Raw genomic sequence first — 19564 nt, forward strand, 5'->3', positions numbered from 1 at the left:
AGCGGAGGAGGTTTTCGAGAAAGGGGAGAAAATAGTTCAGATCCTTCTGAAAGCCGGTTTCGCCATCAAGCGAAGTAAAGTCAAGGGACCTGCGCAAGAGATCCAGTTTTTGGGAATAAAATGGCAGGATGGGCGCCGTCAAATCCCAATGGATGTCATCAACAAAATAGCAGCTATGTCTCCACCAACCAGCAAAAAGGAAGCACAGACCTTCCCGGGTGTTGTGGGTTTTTGGAGGATGCACATCCCAAATTACAGCCAGATCGTGAGTCCTCTGTACCACGTGACCCGGAAGAAGAATGATTTTGAATGGGGCCCTGAGCAACGACAGGCATTTGAACAAATTAAACGGGAGATAGTTCATGCCGTAGCCCTTGGTCCAGTCCGGTCAGGGCAAGATGTCAAAAACGTGCTCTACACCGCAGCCGGGGAGAATGGCCCAACCTGGAGTCTCTGGCAGAAAGCACCAGGGGAGACTCGAGGTCGACCCCTGGGGTTCTGGAGCCGGGGATACAAAGGATCTGAGGCCCGCTATACTCCCACTGAAAAAGAGATTCTGGCAGCATATGAAGGCGTTCGAGCTGCTTCAGAAGTGGTCGGCACTGAAGCACAGCTCCTCCTAGCTCCACGATTGCCGGTCCTGGGCTGGATGTTCAAAGAGAGGGTCCCTTCTACGCATCATGCCACCGATGCTACGTGGAGTAAGTGGGTCGCTCTGATCACCCAGCGCGCCCGAATGGGAAACCCCAGTCGCCCAGGAATTCTGGAGGTCATCATGGACTGGCCAGAAGGCAAAGATTTTGGAGCATCGCCAGAGGAGGAGGTGACACCTGCTGAAGAGGCCCCACTGTATAACCAGCTGCCAGAAGATAAGAAACAGTATGCCCTGTTCACGGATGGGTCCTGTCGCATTGTGGGGAAGCAGCGGAGGTGGAAGGCTGCTGTATGGAGCCCTACACGACAAGTCGCGGAAACTGCCGAGGGAGAAGGTGAGTCCAGCCAGTTTGCAGAGGTGAAAGCCATCCAGCTGGCTTTAGACATTGCCATTCGAGAGAAGTGGCCAGTGCTCTATCTTTACACCGACTCTTGGATGGTGGCCAATGCCTTGTGGGGGTGGCTGCAGCAATGGAAGAAGAACAACTGGCAGCGCAGAGGCAAACCTATCTGGGCTGCCCCATTGTCGCAAGATATTGCTGCCCGTCTGGAGCAGTTGGCTGTAAAAGTCCGTCACGTGGACGCCCACGTCCCTAAGAGTCGGGCCACTGAAGAACATCAAAACAACCACCAGGTAGATCAGGCTGCTAAGATTGAAGTGGCTCAGGTGGATCTGGACTGGCAACATAAGGGTGAACTCTTTATAGCTCGGTGGGCCCATGACACCTCGGGCCACCAAGGAAGAGACGCGACATACCGATGGGCTCGTGACCGAGGGGTGGACTTGACCATGGACACTATTGCACAGGTTATCCATGAATGTGAGACATGCGCTGCAATCAAGCAAGCCAAGCGGGTAAAGCCTCAGTGGTATGGAGGACGATGGCTAAAATATAAATATGGGGAGGCTTGGCAGATTGACTACATCACACTGCCACAAACCCGCCAAGGCAAGCGCTATGTGCTCACAATGGTGGAGGCCACCACCGGATGGCTGGAAACCTACCCTGTGCCCCATGCCACCGCCCGGAATACCATCCTGGGCCTGGAAAAACAAGTCCTGTGGCGACATGGCACTCCCGAAAGAATCGAGTCGGACAACGGGACTCACTTTCGCAACAGCCTCATAGACACCTGGGCCAAAGAACACGGTATTGAGTGGGTGTATCACATCCCCTACCATGCACCAGCCTCTGGAAAGATCGAACGTTACAATGGGCTGCTAAAAACCACTTTGAGGGCAATGGGGGGTGGGACTTTCAAAAATTGGGACACCCATTTAGCAAAGGCCACCTGGTTGGTTAACACCAGAGGGTCCACCAACCGGGCTGGTCCTGCCCAGTCAAAACCTCAGCGCCCCGTAGAAGGGGATAAAGTCCCTGTAGTGCACATGCGGAACATGTTAGGGAAGACGGTTTGGGTTAGTCCTGCCTCGGGCAAAGGCAAGCCCGTCCGCGGGATTGCTTTTGCTCAAGGACCTGGGTGTACCTGGTGGGTAATGCGGAAGGATGGGGAAGTCCGATGTGTACCTCATGGGGATTTAATTTTGGGCGAGAATAGTCCATAAATAAATTGTATAAAGTTAATTGTTAAATAACCCTGTCACTGTCTGTTATCACTGTTATAATTGTTATATTTTGTACCAGTAGTAGCATAGTAAGAATCGTCCAGATTAAAGAAGGATGGACTTTTCTCGATGAAAACCTAGCAGAGCACAGCAATGATGGAACTGGACCTGGTTTTCAACAACTGGCATCCAGCAACTTCATCAAGATCAACATGTCCTGCAGACTGTGGGCACGGGCTGCACCAGATACATCAGCCGTGAGCTCCGGATGCAGCAAGTGACCGCCCATCACCACACATCACCTCCCCTGCCACGGAAGACCGTAACGACAGATGGAGCCCGAAGTCATGGATTAAATGAACTCAACGGACACTTTAGAGTGTTGATCCATAGACTAAGGGAATGATATCTGGAGACAGGAGAAGTGGTGGTGATCAACTAGACAATGGGGGACCTGGGCATGACGTAGACGGTATGGAATAAGGGGTGGATAATGTCCTGGGTTTGGCCAGAACAGGGTTAATTTTCACCGGACTCCAGGAAGGGGCACAGCCCGGGGGGTGGGGGCTGACCCCACCTGGCCATACAGAGCCGGGTATTCCATACCATGTGACGTCACGCTGGGTTCCGGTGGGGGGGGCGGTGCGGCGGGAAGGCACTCGCGGCTTGGGCGGGCGCAGCGCCGGTCCGGTTTCGGGAGAGCGGCTGTTGTACGGTTCGTGGTTGCGTTTTCTCCTTATTTGTATCGTTGTTGTTCCTGTTTTCCCTCTGTTTGCTGTTCTGTTAAACTGCCCTTATCCCGACCCACCAGTTTCTGCCTCTTTCTTTCCATTCTCCTCCGCACGCCGGCGGGGGGAGGGGCGGCCGCGTGGCGCTTTTGTTGCCGGCGGCAGCCGAAACCAAAACAATGAGATAATATTGGGGGGGTTGAGTGGTAATTGTTGGAAACTGGAGATTAGTGATTGTAGTGGTGGCAGACTGTAGTTAATAGCAAAAGACACTGCAGGCAAGGTAGACTGTTGTTTTCTGATTGGGTTAGGCTTCTGTGTAGTTGGAAGACAGAAATATCATCAGTGACGTGCAAAGAGTATAACGGAAAGAAGGATTATTAGGAAGGCCTGGAGATTCTGCTTTCTGAGGGTTAAACTCCTTGCAATTTCAAAAAAAATGGATTACTGCTCTAAAAAATGGATTAAACAAAGGTAAAGAAACATAGGCTAGCAAAAGACAAGACCTCACTGATCCAAAAGTCACCTTCAAGACATATTCCCACAGCTATACACAGAATTCTGAGCTAAATACTTCACTTGCGTTACACCAGTGCAAGCTCAAGCTCATCAAGTGCATGTAAAATTTCAGCTGCTGATATTTCAAGACCTGTTTCGCAGTTTTTTGGAAGAGCCTTAGTGACTCTTACATAACTGTCATTCCAAAGTAGTATAAGTCGTTCAGTGCAATTAGTCTTTTCATGGCCAATTGATTCTCTCAAAAGTTAAGAGTATTCTAGTACTTAAGGTAAGCTGATTGTTAAACTATCTTTCCTCTTCTCTTCCTCGTCTTCCAGGCTAATAACATGAACAGAGAGCAAACAGCTGTCATGTCAAAAAGAGTAAGAACAAATGTTTGTTTCATTCTTATTCAAAGTTTAGAATATTCCTCATATTTTGCTTGAAAATCTATAGAAAAGAACAAAACTATATTTTGCACAACTGAGGCAGAATCTCTATTTTTAATCAATTTTTACCCTCTAAGAAGTTTGAAGTTTAGAAATATATTAGATTACATGAAATCCATATTCCTTTCACTAAGTTCATTACAGCACTTTATTACAGGGTTTTTCTGTCCTTTAGTATCACACTTGATGCAGTTCTCACAGCTTTTTTATAGACACCACTTCATTCTTCTGGAGTTATCATGAATAAGAGATGTTCTTCCTTAAAAGACCTCCCTTCAGCAATTCAGAGTACATTTGTTCCACTTCTTACATATTTCCCTCCTTTCACTACTGTTTTCATTCCCTAAAGTATTACACCAAAGAATTCCATGGTAGTTGCACAGCTCAAATGATCACGGATATTCATCACATTTTCTTCTATAGGTCTGTGCTTATAGTTCGTAAATATTCAAAAACTTTTCATCATTCAAGATTATTTGTATTTTATTTTTTTAAGAGACTACTTCATTTCTAGTGATTTGTTCTTGGCAAATGATTCTTAATGAGATTATGGAAACGGTGAAAGAAGCATAAAAGTCCTGGAGGGCTTTTCTTCCTAACTTCAACCTTTACTTTTTATCAACAGACAGTAAATTGTGGCAGCAAGCAAAATGCTTTTACTCCAGTAATTTTTTATGTAGAGTGTGAATGGAAGCAATTGATAATGGGACATTTGAAAAGATCAAGTGAATTTAGTGTTCAATACACATGAATTACTATAGGAAAAATCATGAAGACACTATATAAGCTTTGTCGCTAAATTTCCTTTAGAATGTGATGGAATGATAAAAAAAAGTAACAGCATTGTAGCAAATGTTAAAATACTGTACTGCCACAATTTAAAAATCCGTACATTTTCAGATCAGGCTCTTCACTGCACAGCTAAATTGAGCCAAATCTTCATCTCATAGCTAGCATTAGAGGAAGACCTAGTTACTCTTTGAGCAGTGATTTATAGTATCCAGACTACTAGGAAACCAGCATGGTCTGAATATGATATCTAGAGATTCCTGAACATTTCCTTTCCCATGTCTGGAATTCATGGTTTTGCTGGAAGTGTCAGTGAGCAGCGAAGAAGAGCAGTACATGTCCTACTGGGGAAAAAAGGCATGGGGGAAGCGAATACAAGAAAGCATTTCTATCCTGCAGAGACTTCATTTTTTTACTGTTTTTAATGTGAATTGCAGAAGAAAACCACTCAGAATTTTTGCCTCTGAAAACTACATGTGCTATGGACAGTTTTGAAAATGACTTGGGCTCCCAAAAGATGAGATCTAAACTCTTTGCACTTAAAATAAATTTTTGAAAACACACAAGAAAATGAACACTGAAGAAGAACATGTTCCACTATGCTCTCTCTGACATGACCTCGTGGGTCATTGTGTCAAAAAGACTTTTTGAATGACTATACTCAGCACTGGCTCCTTTTGGTTATATTGCATTATTTCTTCTCACGAGGCAGAGAAATGTAGCTATTGTAAAGTAAAGGATGGTACAATGAAGTCATGGTGCTTTTCATACTCTCAAAGAAATATTGACAAGTATTGAGAACAAAAACTTACGTCTTTAAACACATAAAAAATAGGAAACTATTAAAAAATTTTTTGTACAGTACTTTTCCTTTCTTGTTTACCCACTTAAAAAGCAGGTTGTTACAATGTCAAGGCTGTGGCTGTCAAATCTGCATGCAGTATTTTCTCTCCCACTCATGAAGGTTATCCTCAAACCACCCTCCAGGTTCTTTAATTTCTCTGTGCAAGATCCTTAGCTAGGAGGGCTGTGAGTTTCTAGATGCAAAAGGTGCATCTACATATTTACCTCTGCTTCGTGTAAAGATTGGTATTTATTATTTATCTGACAGTAGTTGCCAAAAGACCCCAGAGAAGACCAAGAAGCTATTGCACTGTCCCCAGTACACGCAAATGAGGGCAGCCAGTTATTTCTTTAAAAGCTTCTGATCTAAATAAAAATGTAGACAAGAGTGAGAAGTGATAATAATGATGTAAGACACTTAGCAGGATAGCCAGTAATAGAGCCAGGTTCCCTGAAAGTGGTCCTTGACCCTGTTCATAGTATCTTGTAGAGCAACAGGTTACTTAGAGCACTGTTGGGTACAGAATATATTTACAGCTGCTTTCCTCATAAGCTTTCCCACATATGGCAGACACACAATGATGTTATCGACTACCTATTTTTCAGCTGTATTCAATCTCTAGGCATCTATTATTTGTCACATTTTCCTTAGTCTGTATTACAAATAATGACTGTCAGGAGTGTTGAAGCACTCTGTTACATACCTACAGTATCCATCAAATTCCTGTCAGCTAAAGACTTTAGCTACACACAAATAACAGCCATTAGGCCTTTCTTCTGAGGTCTTCCAACAAAAAAAAACAGCTGACTACATGTTTATGAAAGCACACAAGGTTGGTTGAGTCTTTTCTAGTAGAAAATGAAAGGACCAGATTAGGAATGACTGAATCACCTTTAAACACATTTAGGTCGCAATTCAAAGCACTGCTCAACATATGACCAGATCTGTTGTCACATTTCTCACCTTATACTTTTTCTGCTGCAAAAAGCCTCCTGCTCTGATTGTAAAAGAATAGGCCTTTCCCTGATACTGCCATTTACTGTTATGGTCCACCTTCGACTAGATTTATGTTCTGGATTACATCCTTTAAACCTTAAATATATCTAGATAATTAGAGGAATAATCCAAATTATTCCCTCAGTAGTAGTGCAGTTCCTCCTCCAATGAAAACAAAGAAATATTCTTATTAGTGTCAGCAGAAATAATTCACTTTGGAATGCTAGGGAAGCTAGGAGAATGAATGGACAAACTGGAAAGCCAGCTGCATTTACGTTCTCTGGCCTGTCTCAGCAAGCCAGGCATGCACATAACATTGCCATTATCACATTTTATTACAAAAAAGTGGAAATTTCACATATGAAATAGATTTTTTAGACACAGAATTTAGAAGTTAGAGCTAGAACTTTGCACTATATACCTGGAACTTTTCCATAGTGTCTTTTTTCATTGACTAATGGCTCTGACACCGTCCACCCAGAGTGTTTTCTTGGCTTCTGGCTACACCAGGTGATAATGGGTCTAAATCAGAAACTTCAAAAATAATTGGGAGGGTCATTTGTTTCATTGAGGAGAGAAAATAGAGTTTCTAGTCAAACAAATAGCTGATGAGTTGCTATGCTGTTAGAAAAAAAAAAAAGAGAAATGCTGGAGGTCATTGCTCTTTGTGATTTCATCCAGAGCGCCAGGAGAAAATTCTTCTGTGCACTTTCTCTCCCTAACCGTGACAGAGTAAGGAAAATTCAGCTGAAGAGAGATCATACCTACTGTTCTTATTTTGATGATTTAAGATTACACTGAAATACAAATACGGGGGGGGGAGGCGGCAGCTGGTACAAATATGACATTTTTTTCTCTAGTATTGTCTTTTCTGCTAGTTTTTCTTTTCCACTAGAAAGAATAAACACATTTCAGGAGAGGAAATTACAGCTTGGGTTACTATTGCTGAATGAAGATCCTTAGGATGCTCGGAATATTCACAGTATGGAGAGGTGATGCTGGCTTTATATGCACACCAGTGACGCAGTATGCCCAGAGCAGAAAATTTATTTATAAGGAGACCCTTCCAGCTTTGCTTCTGGAAGCATATTCGATCCTTGCGCACATAGCTATTAAGGTTACTCTTTCTTTTTGCTCCTATGCCACAGTTCTCACCTTTCACACCAAGCTGATACTCTGGAGAGGAAAATTACCAGTCCTTTCACTGTATACCATGAACTATAGTTTTTCTTAGGACCTGTTTAGGCTGATAAATCCGCTTATTCCCCGAGTAAAGCAGGACAAATCAGTCTGACATTTTACTTTTGGGAATACTTTAGGGAGTAGTTTAAATATGATGGTGGTTTGGATCTTTTTTTTTAATCTTTTTTGACAATTCTCAAAGAAGGAAAGAAACATGGCACCTTACTGGTTACTTCCTTTCATTCTGCAATATTGTTTTTCTAAGGCAGCCCATTTCCTCCAACTTGCAGGTGGAGGTTTTACATGTAGTAGATCTATTGCTTCCTTAGTTCTAGCAAGAAATGCAATGTTAATCCAAGTCATGTATACTGATGCAAATAGGAGTTTTTAGTGAGAATTCAGATGTAATATTTAGGTTTATTTATATTGTTTAGAAAAACACAAGAGACTTCATAACAGCTAATGTATATTTATTTACCCCTAATGAAATAAGGCTATATCAACAGGAAGGACAGAGAAAATTGAAAAAAAGTAAGGAAATGGCAAATAATCTACATGTTAGAAATGGAAGAGCAATAATTCTGTGCTGAAGAAACAGGAGGCCAAGCCAATGCACACACTTGAAGACAGAATCTAAAAAGAATTTCCCAATGTAAAATGAAGTTGGATTAAGAAAGGCTCTGCTGGGGAAAAAAAAAAAAAAAAGGAATCCCTCACAGAGGCTGCCAGAGCTGGGCTTCCCAGCATGCTGTAAAAAATGAAAAAAGCAAGCTACACAATTTCATTTCCACTAAATGGAAAGTCAGAAATAAATGGTTACAGTTGTTTGGAAATCTCTTCTACGTGTGAAATTGATTTAATTTGTACTATAAACTCCTGTTTGGACCTACTTAATACCAGGAAATAAAGTAGGAAAAAAGAAGAAAAAAATATGGGAAGTGTTTAACCTAAGCCACAGTATTCATCATGAGAGGTACCAGCTGTGCTATGTTGTATCAACTGCTTGCTACAGAAACTTGAAGATAATGGACTTTCTGAAATATACCAAAATAAATTAAAGTATAATTACTAAGCCTGCTGATGCACTTGTTCTCTGGGAGACTCAGATATTAGAAGTTGCTTGAACTGCATGATAGTGAAGCAAAGATTGTGGCTACAATCTTCATTTTATCAACATAAACATCCATAGAAAACAATTCAGAGGTTCTGCTCTCTTATTATCCAGCCCTAAATTATTTTTATAGTAAGACTGTATTCACAGTTTCATATATGTCAAAAAAATGTATTGTGATATTTAATCACAATAACCAACAGCTGTGTTTGAAAATTACCAAGATTAAATTCTACTTTCCTACACCACTCAAATTTGCAGTTTTGAGGAATACAGACAAGCTCTAAACAGAGGCTTTGAAATACACATACCTTGAATAGTAGAACTAATTGGGAAGTTGGAGGAAAGACATATGATGACAACCTTCTTTCACAAATTCAATTGTTTATATATTTTAGAGCAGTCTGGATTTTCTAAAAAGTATGTTGACCATGGTTATCACATTTTCTAAAATTACTTTTTATATTAATCATTTATTACCTAAATTTTTGCTCCATTTTGTCTTGAAAAATCAGTCACATAAAGATTTCTTTTTCCACAAAAATTTTGTTTCCTAAAGACTGTTTAGCTCTCTTTCCCTAGCAGTCTGCCTGCTGTAACTGCCACTGCAGTGACACAAGAAGTAAGATATTTTCATTACTTCATTTGTGCTTCACTTGGTAAAAAATATTGGTTCACACAGATAAAGGAAAAAAATAAGTCTGTAAAAGTAATTTGGACATATTCCTGATATTTTTGTTTATAAAATCCAACTCTGGGAAAATAACCAGAGGTAATATTCAAAAGAGTTAGGCTACAGAGTGCTAGTATTTATCTAGCCTCCAGGTTTTCATCTTTATTAGGAGAAAATCTTGAAATTATAAGCAAATCTCATGCGCACCTGAGAATAAATGTATGTCAAGTGACTACCTTGCTTAGTTAAGGTCCTTAATTTAAAGCTCTTCTGGCAAGCCCTTACATTACATTTCTCTGATTACAAACATATAACAGAGACTATTTAGAGACATTAATATACCTGGAGTTGTGCAGAAGCAATTGTCACAATTTCAGTCTGGATGTAGAAAATCTGAAACAGAGCTGAAGGTAAAAATTGTATTCCATTATAAGCCAGAAGCATTTTACTCTTCATTTAAACAACCATGCTTTTAAAAAGGATAGAAATGTGATCTGACTCTGCTACTGAACTTCACAGTGCTATTATTTCCTCAAAAATTACATAGAAAAGGTTGCATTTTAATAATCTGCAAGCTTTATGATTTACACACGAACTATCTCCATGTTCCCTGCTTCTTGGCAAAGGTTTTCTAGCAGCATGCTGCCGTGTTTTATTGTGTGCAGTGCAGAATTTATAAGGCTTTGTTATTTTCATAAAATACACTATAAAATATTTATTACTATGCTATGAAGGCATTATCATAAATAGTTAAAACTTTAGTTCAGTTGTCAAGATAATTTAATAAATCATATTTTGTGGTGTATCAACCTGCAGTGATGCATCACCATTTTCCTTCTGTTCCATTCAGTTATTCACTAATGTGGCAAAAAGGAAAATTTCTCAAGAGTTCACACTTTGAATTAGAGACCGTCATCTGAAAGCAAAACTGAACTAAGTCTATTCTGTCAATGTAACTCACATTTAAAGTTCCTGGAAGGTTTCTTAAGAAAGAAGCTATAGTTCTTCAAAAGAAATACTTTCTTACAGATAATTTTATCTTAAAATCAGCACAACTCAATTGCTTCTAGACTTTGAGAAGACACTTGCTTCTGTTTGATGAGTGGCTAGAAATGTACAATTTAATTCTTTGTTTTAAGCAATAAATGCAGAACAAAGAAAATCCGCATGTTGTAAACCATAAACAATGGAAAAATGCAGAACCGAGGGAAAAGCCGCATCTCCAGAACATGACAAACTTTCACTGAATCAAAGTCCTTACCTACTAATTTAAACACTGAGAGCAGATGATGTTAAAATAGTTCGAAAATAACATAAACACAAGGCACCAATTTTGAATGCTGCTAGAGCTAACTACAGGTGCCCATTAAATTTTACACAAAGGTGAAATCTCTTCTAGCTCTGACAAAATCAGAACTTGTCCACAAAGAAAGCTGACCAATAACATCACTCTGATTTCAAACTGACCTCAATAATACATTCATGTAGACAGTAAAAAGTACTATTATTACCTGTATTTTCCATGTTAGGTCCTTTTTAAGAGTTCTGTGTTAAAGCCAGGGCTGTGTATCTGCATCTTAGATAAGGAGCTCTGCAAGCATAGCCTGTCATTTTTTAAATAACATGTGTGAGAAGTCTCACAATAAAAATTATTCTACAGCACCTGTTGTGAAATACTCAGCAAAGAAATGCCTAAATTTAACATACTTCAACAGCTAGGCACTATCAAAAGTCAACATGCCTCTGAGGATGTTTTACAAATGCTAAGGCAGGAAGTCGAAATGTACCTGGTACAATGATTTGAGAAATTCTTCTGCAGCAAGAATTACTCCATTTCTGTTGTTCCAGTTCCTCTCATATGAGGTATTGGAGCTCCCTTTGAAACTTGTAAGTCAACCAAACTTCTTGGCTCCAGGTCTAATTTTAATATCATCTCTGATAACACTACAAAGCTAGACAGTAGATCAGCCTTGAATAACAATGGTAATCTAGTGTTTATGGGGTTTAAAATTCTTGACCAAAGTTAAATATGCGGGCTGCCTATGTCATTCACTGGTACAAAACCCAAGAACTGCAGACACAGCCAGCACACTAATCAGGGACTTATCTACGTGAATTACTACCAAACATTAAGAAGTGTGTTTTGGCTGGGCTGAAAGCAGAGTTGCATAGAGAACATCTCAAAAGTATGTAGTGTTTGACAACACAGACCCAGGTAAAATAGTTTATTGTTTTTTTGTTATTAGAGTAAGACACCAGAAGCAGTTACCAGCCCGAGCTACTTGTTTCTTTTCTGGAAGCTGTGGTCCACACAAGGAGGTATCTGAATGGCTTGTGAAGTAGTTCCTGGCTTGGCCACTCACAGATTATTGAATCACAGTAAAACAGTACCAAATGTGGTTTAATTTAATAAACTGGTATAGACTGGAGTGGTTCAGAAGCTCCTTCATAAGCCACTTAGACAAGAGAAGTTCAGGTGGATAGACCAGAAGACTCTGGTCTGATTATTTTATTAATCTGAGATTTTAAGTTCCTTTTGAAGAACTTCAGCTTTAACTATATTCCCACTCTTCAGTATTTCCATGTTCAATTTTTGAGAGTTGCTTCTACTCTAGTTTTAAATATTCTATTCTTTTAATTTTTGTCTTAGAAATGTAACTTTCCATGCATTGTTTAGCAAGCTTCACAACAAATTATTGCAAAAACATAGTTGAACAAGAACAGGTGGCAATTTCAGGCACATAACTTTAATGGCCCTATGGAGATCACCATCTGCAGTCCCTATCTGAAAGTCTGAGAGAAGTATTCTCTCACTGGGATTCAAAACCCTTAAGACTTTAAAGAACAAAATGTCTAAGCTCAGTCTCACAGAAACACGAAGGAAAGGAAGGAGAGTTGCTGCCTTCTTATCTACATCTCAAGGAGTCCTTTGACTACCTTGTCAGAAGTAGGCAGGGAAGGCATGCTAGGTGTTGCAGCATCACATGGCAACCTTCCCGCTCACATGTCTTCACTGTTGAAGGATGATGTTATCACTGACATATTTCTTTAAGCAAATGTAAGCCACACTTATAATTAATTATGACTATACTGTGAGATTATTTTCTCCCTTTTCTGACCTTACCCCTTATTCTACCATAGGGTTAGTTTGCAACTATCCCAACACACAATGCATGAGAAACAAGGATTTCAAGGTCACTGAAGTATTCCCTAACTAACACTTCAAATTACTGTGCTAAAATCTGAGCTTTCTTTCCTCCTAGGCTGTCAGAATTGTTGTGGTGGGAGAGAGGCAGAAAAACTGTCCTTGGATACCACTGAAGATGCAAATTAATTTAAAGGTATTCAGAAGGAAAAAGTTATTACTCAAACCACACATCAGAATATGATGATTTATTTATTTATTTTGCTATTGTTGTTTTCAACAGGAAGGGATAAAAGCCAGGCTCTGGGGACCTAACAGAAAGTGCATCTGTGAACTGTAAAAACAAAAATAAGACAGAATTCAGCAAAGTTAACAGCAACTTCCAATATCTAGTGTGAAGTATTTGGAATTTCAGTCCATCTGCCAACTATTAACTATAGCCAGAGAGGACAGTATTTCGTGATTGATAAAGGAGGTCACTATACGAATCTTACTTCTTTCCGAACTGTAGTGTCAAAAAGGCACTGTATTTGTGTGGTGCATTTACATCACAAACATGGTATCTTCGCCCTGATTATTTCATATGTTTGCTATCTGAGATGAAAAATTAATGTCACACTTGACAAAATGCTGAAAAATTTAAAAATTCCATGCTAGCTGGAGGACAGACTACATGACCTTATATTTTGCTTTCTCTCCGTACTGTTAATTCCGTATTCAGTGATTCCATAACACCACGGGCTTTGAAATACATGCTTTAAAGGCATATGAAGAATGGTTTTATTCTACTGCAAGCCTTGCTGCCAGGCATGGCCTAACGGCCATTTCTGGGTGCCAGTGACCTTGGCTTCTATTCTTTTTCCATGACTGACTAGCAAGGTCATAAGCTCTTTCAATTTTTGCAATGTCACTTCAACGTTTCTAGGCCTCAGTTTCTCTATCACTTTCAGTAAAAAATCAGGAATAAGAATATTCAGCTTTGTAAATCACTTGATGATCTATTTGGGTTTGAGCAGAAAAAGAATGAAGCACATTCTTAAATATCCAGGCCGCAGTCCAACTTTTCTGTATTTTCAAGCATAAGGTGCCATAAGAAGACTTCATTTTTAGTGGGCACAGATGAATGCAATAGATGAAATGGTTTTGATTTATTCTGTAATATATTTTTGAGATTTTAAAAATATGTACACTGTTGTTAAGGACTGACTGTTCTTATAACAAGCCAAGAATTAGTTCTGCTTTGTTTAGGCAGGGATCAGGTGACCACAAGGAAACCATTTAATCAATCTCGATATGTCAGCTGATCAAACGCAATGATAATATTTTTACACTGTGTCTTAGACGATAGCTTTATTTAAAACTAATTTGGTTATCCCTGAATGGCACTATACCATGCTATGCTGAAACACTTCATGTTTCATTTTAACTATATGCTCATAAAGGTACAGCACCCTTCAAGCTCCACTTGTAAAGGTTCTATAAGTGCTTTGTGAAATATTCCTAATAAACAAACTCCACTGTCACAGTTTAACCCAGCAGCTGGCAACAAAGCACTAGACAGCTGCTTGCACACCCCTCCTCCTCCTCCTCAGTGGGATGCTGAGGAGAAATGGGCAAAAGGGTAAACTCATGGGTTGAGATAAAGACAGTTTAATAAGGCAAGAATGTAAATACTATTACTAATAATAACACTAATAATAATAATGACAACAACAATGATAATAATGAATATGCCAAACAAACTATATACACGATACAATTTTTGTCACCACTGATTCATAGTCAGCCCTCAAGCAGTGATCATGGAATGCCAAACTCACGAAAAAGACTGAAGTCCAGGAAAAAAAGTTTGAACTCCCAGGCAAAAAAAGAGCCAAAAAGCCTCCTGCCCAACCCCCCTCATAAACTGAGCATGACTTCTATGGTATGGAATATTTCCACTGACCAGCTTGGGCTATCTGTCTGGCTATGCTCCCTCCCAGCTCCTGCACACCTGCTCCCTGACTGAACATGAGACACTGGAAAAAAGTCCTTGATTTCATAGCAACAACTGAAGACATCAGTGTTATCAACATTCTTCTTGTACTAAATCCAAAACACAGCAGCTACTGGGAGGAAAGTAAACTCTATTCCAGCTGAAGCCAGGACACACATAACTTGTGTTAAAAAGTGAAAATGTATTCCAGGATTGTGTATAGATCAGCAAGGATCATCAAGCTGAGATTTGTTTCACAAGATGGAGGCCTTGTTCACAGTTTGTAAAGTGACAATTGCTAGCTTAACTTAAACAAGGATCATCACAATGTACTGGATGAACTTCTCTTATCCTGACCTTCATGAGTTATACTAAAATTGGGCTTTCTAACATATGTAAATTACTCCCTTATCCACACAAACCTGCTATAACAAGTGTACAAGGTTACCTAAGCTGAAAATTAAGCTTTCAGTCTGTATGGCAGAGGTAAAGGTTAATGTGCCCACACCACACATATTTTGAAAGTAAGAAAGTTGCAGCCTGATTTGCTATTGTTCACTCCATTCTGTTCATTTGGAAATCAAATTTGTATGATTTCTTGCAAATGAACAAATGGAATGAACAGGTCAAATGTAAGTGTTACTAGACTCACAAATTATGTTTTGTGCTATGCTGGACCCTGTTCTCAACCACAAGGAGGGGCTGGTGGGGGATGTGAAGCTCAAAGGCAGCCTTGGCTGCAGTGACAAGAAAATGGTGGACTTCAAGATCCTTAGGGCACCGAGGAGGGCGCACAGCAAGCTCACTGCCCTGGACTTCAGAAGACCAGACTTTGGCCTCTTCAGGGATCTCCTGGGTAGAGTACCATGGCACAAAGCCCTGGAGGCAAAAGGGGCCCAAGAAAGCTGGGTAATATTCAAGGATCACCTCCTCCAACCTCAGGAGTGATGCATCCCAACAAAGAAGAGATCAGGCAAAAACTCCAGGAGGCCTGCGTGGACGAACAAGGAGCTCCTGCACAAATTCCAGCACAAAAAGGAAGCTAACAGAGGGTGGAAGCAAGGACAGGTAGCCTGGGAGGAACACAGAGAAATTGTCTGAGCAGCCAGGAATCAGGTTAGAAAAGCTAAAGACCTGATGATACACCTAAATCTGGCCACGCACATCAAGGGCAAAAGGAAAAGCTTCTAGAGGTATGTCAGTGATAAAAGGAAGGATGTGGAAAATGTGGGCCCTCTCTGAAAGGAAACAGGAGACCTGGTTACCCAGGATATGGAGAAGGCTGAGGTACTCAATGGCTCTTTTGCCTTAGTCTTCACCGGCAAGTACTCCAGCCACACCACCAAATTCACAGAACGCACAGGCAGGGCATGGGAGAATGAAGAACCGCCCACTGCAGAAGAAGATCAGGTTCAAGATCATCTAAGGAACATGAAGTTGCACAAGTTCATGGGACCTATGGAGCTGCATCCACAGATCCTGAGGGAACTGGAAGATGAAGTTGCTAAGACACTATCCACCAGTTTTGAGAATTTGTGGCAGTCCAGTGAAGCTCCCACTGCTTGGAAATGGGGAAACATATCCCCCACTTCTAAAAAGGGTAAAAAGGAAGACATGAGGAACTACAGGCCAGTCAGTCTCACCTCTGTGCCCAGCAAGATCATGGAGCAGATCCTCCTGGAAACTATGCTAAAGCACATGGAAAATAAGAAGGTGTCTGGTAACAGCCAACGTAGCTTTACTAAGGGCAAACCGTGCCTGGCAAATATGGCCTTCTACAATGTGATTACTGCATTGGTTGATAAGGGAAGAGCAACCAATGTCATCTACCTGGACTTGAGTAAAGCATTTGACACTGTCTTGCATGACATCCTTGTCTATAAATTGGAGAGACATGGATGTGATGGATGGATGGACCACTTGGATGATAAGGAATTGGCTGGACAGTCGCAGTCAAAGAGTTGTGGTCAACTTCTTGATGTCCAGGTGGAGACCAGTGATGAATGGTGTTCCTCAGGGGTCAGTACTGGGACTGGCACTGTTCAACATTTTTACTGGTGGCATTGACAGTGGCATTGAGTGCACCCTCAGCAAGTCTGCTGATGAAACCAAACTGTGTGGTGCAGTTGACACGCTGGAGGGAAGGGATGCCATCCAGAGGGACCTTGACAGGCTTGAGAGGTGGGCCTGTTGAGAACCTCATGAAGTTCAACAAGGCCAAGTACAAGGTCCTGCCCATGGGTAGGGGCAATCCCAAGCACATACAGGCTGGGAAGAGAATGGATTGAGAGCAGCCCTGAGGAGAACATCTTGGGGGTGCTGGTTGACTAGAAGCTCAACATGACCTGGCAATGTGCACTCGCAGCCCAGAAGGCCAACATGGCCAGCAAGTTGAGGGAGGTGATTCTGCCCCTCTACTCTAGTGAGGCCCCACCTGGAGTCCTACGTCCAGCTCTGGAGCCCTCAGCACAGCAAAAACATGGACCTGTTGGAGCAAGTCCAGAGGAGGGCCATAAAAATGATCAGAGGGATGAAACATCTCTCCTGTGAGGAAAAGCTGAGAGAGCTGGAGTTGTTCAGCCTGGAGAAGGCTCTGGGGACACCTTATAGCAGCCTTCCATTACCTGAAGGGGGCCTACAAGGAAGCGGGAAAGGAACTTTTTACAAGGGCATGTAGTGATAGGACAAGGAGTAATGGCTTTCAACTGAAAGAGGGTAGATTTAGATTAGATAGGTTTAGATTTAGATCAGATACAAGAAAGAAGTTCTTCACTATGAGGATGGTGAGCCACTGGAACAAGTTGCCCAGAGAAGCTGTGGATGTCCTCCCCGGAAGTATTCCAGGCCAGGTTAGATGGGCCTTTGAGCAACGTGGTCTAGTGGAAGGTGTCCCTGTCCAAGGTAGGGGATATGGAACTAGATGATCTTTAAGTTCCCTTCCAAGCCAAACCGTTTCATGGTTTATGTCATCTATGTCTATTTAAATAAAATATTACTGATTCTTTAAAGGGAAGACCATAGAGAGTCAGTTTTCTCTTTGCAGCTTGATTTTCATTTATGAGGCTGAAGATCTCAACTTCTTACCAGCTTTTATGAATGCACTAAAAAGAAGCGGGAAAAAATCAATCACATATTCATCTGGCCTCTTTTTGATGCTTGGTTTTGGGTCTGACAGGAATTTCTTTCCAATAGAATGTTTATCTATGAGAAACTGGGAATTCACCACAGCTAGGGCTTTTCATGTTTTAGGTAAGTCTTAGCTATGATTCACTTAATCAAGATTTAATTTCTGGACCGACAAAAGCTACTCCCAGAGCAGAGAAAACCCTTATTTGTAACAGGATTGTGAATCACAACTAGAATGAGCAGGTTATTAAGTTGCATTCAAGAATCCTCCAAACTGATCAGAATTGAGTGGCAGGATCTTTTCCCATAGCATAAATAAAAGCCAACATCTTTCTTATTGCTGTAGTAGTTGCGTCTTAGAATTTCTCTCCCATCTCAAAACAGTATCTCAAAAATGGTTTTGGGTGTCCCCTAAAATCTGTGCTGAATCTTGGAAATAGGTGGTTGATACACATAAAGGCTTCTAGAGAACACACCACTCTATAATGTTTTATAGCCTCCTCCTCACCTCATCATCCTGAGAAAGGTGATTTATGGCTCTTATAACTGGTTACTTGCTGGATCTGACTGTCATAATTAAATCTTTCTCAAAATTATATTATAAAAGGTTTTCTCCAGGCCAAGAATTGTCTTGGAAGAGAAGCCAACCAGACGATATAGAAATCTGAATAAGCTTAAAACAAAGTAAGTGACATGGAATAAAAAGAATTTATAACTTCAAACATGAAACTAGATAATAGTATTTATAAGTCTATAAATTTTAAAGCTCACAGACCAATTTAAAAGCAGTTTGGTGATACTGCCAGATGAGAAGTGCATAAACAGAAGGTTCCTTTGATTATCAGTGTTTGCTTCTGAAAATTAGAACACAGCCATTTATCAGAGGGTGTCTCAAGGCTATAATCAGTTAAAGATATTCAAGAACTGAGGTAATTTAGTGTGCTGAATGTCAATCAAGCCAGGGCAAAACATGAAGCAATGTGTTAATGTAAATGTGAAATATACATATGCTAAGGTGATGGTGAAGGAATAAGTAAGTCACATTCCTGCTGTGTTATAGTATTCTGAATACAGTAGAGAATGTGTGAATTCAAAGGATGTTCCTGCAAGCTTTCAAAATGCAGATCTATATGGATTGAATGGTAAGTTTCAACGGCAGATTACTATTATTCTATGATGACAGATATCAAATAATACATCCATTTAGGCACGAGTTGAAAAGAGTATGTAGAAGGAGGGCATGGCACTTCCACAGTGTCTTTCTGAATTTCATATCAACATCAGGAGACACCTTGATGTAGGAGCTCTGTTTCATGGAAAAATGATCTTCTAAGGAATTTCAATGAAACTGAAAACAGGAAAAAGCCACAATAATACAATTATATCGGTATACAGGCAAAGAGAAAATAAGCTGACAGCTCAACTCTCCACAAGGACAGACCTTGCCAACATCAGCTTTCTGTGGCCAAGAGCCCTGTCATTTCTGTCAAAGAAAAAAACCTGTGTTTCTACATGAGCTAAAAGTTTCCTTTTCTTTGTATATGGTTTTCCAGACATCTTGATATAAATCTTGGGATTACTATCTGACAATGACATGTTCATTTAAGAGGTATTGAGAAATTAATATTACTATGTCTTGTGCTATACCTTGGGTAATTATTACCGAAACTGCCTTTTTGACCAGCCATGTAAGACAACATATTTTTTGTAATGGAAAACTTGTTTTGTTGTATACAAATTAATTAACAGTTGGATATGAATCTTTTGGGTTGGTTTACTTGTACTTTGTTTCACTCTGAGTAAAAGATGGTGTAGCTGCTGAAAGTT

At 40.5% G+C, this 19564-nt stretch overlaps 1 long non-coding RNA gene across 3 annotated transcripts in view; it reads right to left on the reverse strand.

The window, feature by feature from the left end:
* LOC142361964 (uncharacterized) overlaps window positions 1-11081 on the reverse strand; it is a 251588-nt gene extending 240507 nt beyond the window's left edge. For 2 of the 3 annotated variants that reach the window (XR_012764551.1, XR_012764553.1), the window contains exon 1: window positions 11003-11081. This is a non-coding gene — a long non-coding RNA (uncharacterized LOC142361964). Of the gene's footprint in view, window positions 1-9833; window positions 9899-11002 lie in introns of those variants that run through there. The other variant, XR_012764552.1, reaches the window with a different exon arrangement.
* Window positions 11082-19564: the final 8483 nt, after the last annotated feature.

Source organism: Opisthocomus hoazin, chromosome 7, assembly GCF_030867145.1.
Source record: "Opisthocomus hoazin isolate bOpiHoa1 chromosome 7, bOpiHoa1.hap1, whole genome shotgun sequence".
Lineage (NCBI taxonomy): Eukaryota > Metazoa > Chordata > Aves > Opisthocomiformes > Opisthocomidae > Opisthocomus > Opisthocomus hoazin.